At 35.6% G+C, this 2098-nt stretch overlaps 2 non-coding genes across 2 annotated transcripts; both read right to left on the minus strand.

The window, feature by feature from the left end:
* Positions 1-523: 523 nt before the first annotated feature.
* On the minus strand, positions 524-596 carry TRNAV-AAC (transfer RNA valine (anticodon AAC)). The gene has a single exon. It is a non-coding gene; the product is annotated as a tRNA-Val (tRNA).
* Positions 597-1262: 666 nt separating this feature from the next.
* Positions 1263-1335, minus strand: TRNAV-GAC (transfer RNA valine (anticodon GAC)). Its single transcript has one exon. It is a non-coding gene; the product is annotated as a tRNA-Val (tRNA).
* Positions 1336-2098: the final 763 nt, after the last annotated feature.

The following is a 2098-nucleotide window of genomic DNA, read 5'->3' on the forward strand; positions in this document are numbered from 1 at the left end:
ATTGCTTAAATTGAAGTTTACATTGAATGTGTTACTTTTTTCTACACAGTTTAGTCATTTGCTTCTGTATTTATGGGAACTATATATTTTAAAGCAAACAGGATTTTTATAATATGGGATTATGTTTTCTGTTAAAATGGTCAATAAAAAACAAAACCCAAAATCGTAGTTCTCTTTGTGATGGAAGCCAAAATGTATTATCATTTGGCAACGAAAGCAAGAATTTTATATATTATAGGTTGATAGCAAATTACTTCAACAGCGAAAACGGCTTGTTTTTACTGGGGATTGAACCCAGGACCTTCTGCGTGTGAAGCAGACGTGATGACTACTACAATTTAAAACCTGTGAAATCCTGCAAAGAGAAGGCAATTAGAGACGAGTTTTGACCACCAGGGGAAAAAAAAAATAATTCGTAGTTCTATTGGTGATGGTAGCCAAAACATCCTGTCATTCGGCAAAAAAGCCAAGAACTTCATATATTGTAGTTGGATAGGGTATTATTTTAACACCAAGAACAGACTGGTTTCACTGGGGATTGAACCCAGGACCTTCTGCGTGTTAAGCAGACGTGATGACCACTACACTATGAAACCTGTGAAAACCTGCAAAGTAATGGCAATTAGAGACGAGTTTTGACCGCCAGCGGGAAAAAAGAATAATTCTTAGTTCAGTTGGTGATGGAAGCCAAAACATTCTGTTATTCGGCAACAAAGCCAAGAACTTTATATATTGCTGGTTGATAGGGTATTATTTCATCACCAATGACAGATGGGTTTCACTGGGGATTGAACTCAGGTCTTTCTGCATGTAAAGCAGACGTGATTACCACTACACTATGAAACCTGACAAAAAAATTATAGAGTATTGGCTATCGGAGCCGAAATGTAACTGACGGGGCCTTTTTATTGCTGAAGAAAAGTGTTTTTGGTTAATAAAACATTTACAATTTTTATTTCATATTTTACTAGTTTTATTCCTACAAAGGGATTTTGCTTAAATTGAAGTTTATATTGAATGTGTTACTTTTTCCACAAAGTTTTGTCTTTTGCTTTTGTATTTATGGGAACTATATTTTTTCAAACAAACAGGATTTTTATAATATGGGATTATGTTTTCTGCTAAAATGGTCAATAAAAAAGAAACCCAAAATCGTAGTTCTCTTGGTGATGGAAGCCAAAATGTATTGTCATTTGGCAATGAAACCAAGAATTTCATATATTACAAGTCGATAGGAAATTACTTCAACATCGAAAACAGATTGGTTTCACTGGGGATTGAACCCAGGACCTTCTGCGTGTCAAGCAGACGTGATGACCACTACACTATGAAACCTGTGAAATCTTGCAAAGCAATGGCAATTGGAGACGAGTTTTGACCACCAGGGGAAAAAAAAAAATTCTTAGTTCTGTTGGTGATGGAAGCCAAAACATCCCATCATTCGGCAACAAAGCCAAGAACTTCATATATTGTAGTTTGATACGGTATTATTTCAACACCAAGAACAGATTGCTTTTACTGGGGTTTGAACCCAGGACCTTCTGCGCGTTATGCAGACGTGATGACCACTACACTATGAAACCTGTGAAATCCTGCAAAGTAATGGCAATTAGAGACGAGTTTTGACCGCCAGGGGAAAAAAAAATAATAATTCATAGTTCTGTTGATGATGGAAGCTAAAACAACCCATCATTCGTCAACAAAGCCAAGAACTTCATATATTGTAGTTTGATAGGGTATTATCTCAACACCAAGAACAGACTGGTTTTACTGGGTATTGAACCTGGGACCTTTTACGTGTTAAGCAGACGTGATGACCACTACACTATGAAACCTGATGAAAAGTTGCTGTGTATTGGCTAGCAGAGCAGAATTGTCACTGACGGGGCCTTTTTATTGCTGATGGAAAGTATTTTTGGTAATGAAACATTTACAATTTTTATTACATATTTTACCAGTTTTATTCCTACAAAGGGATATTGCTTAAATTGAAGTTTACATTGAATGTGATACTTTTTTCTACACAGTTTAGTCGTTTGCTTTTGTATTTATGGGAACTATATATTTTGAAACAAACAGGATTTTTATAATATGGGAT

The sequence above is a fragment of the Anomaloglossus baeobatrachus genome, unplaced genomic scaffold (genome assembly GCF_048569485.1).
Source record: "Anomaloglossus baeobatrachus isolate aAnoBae1 unplaced genomic scaffold, aAnoBae1.hap1 Scaffold_336, whole genome shotgun sequence".
Taxonomy (NCBI): Eukaryota; Metazoa; Chordata; class Amphibia; order Anura; family Aromobatidae; genus Anomaloglossus; species Anomaloglossus baeobatrachus.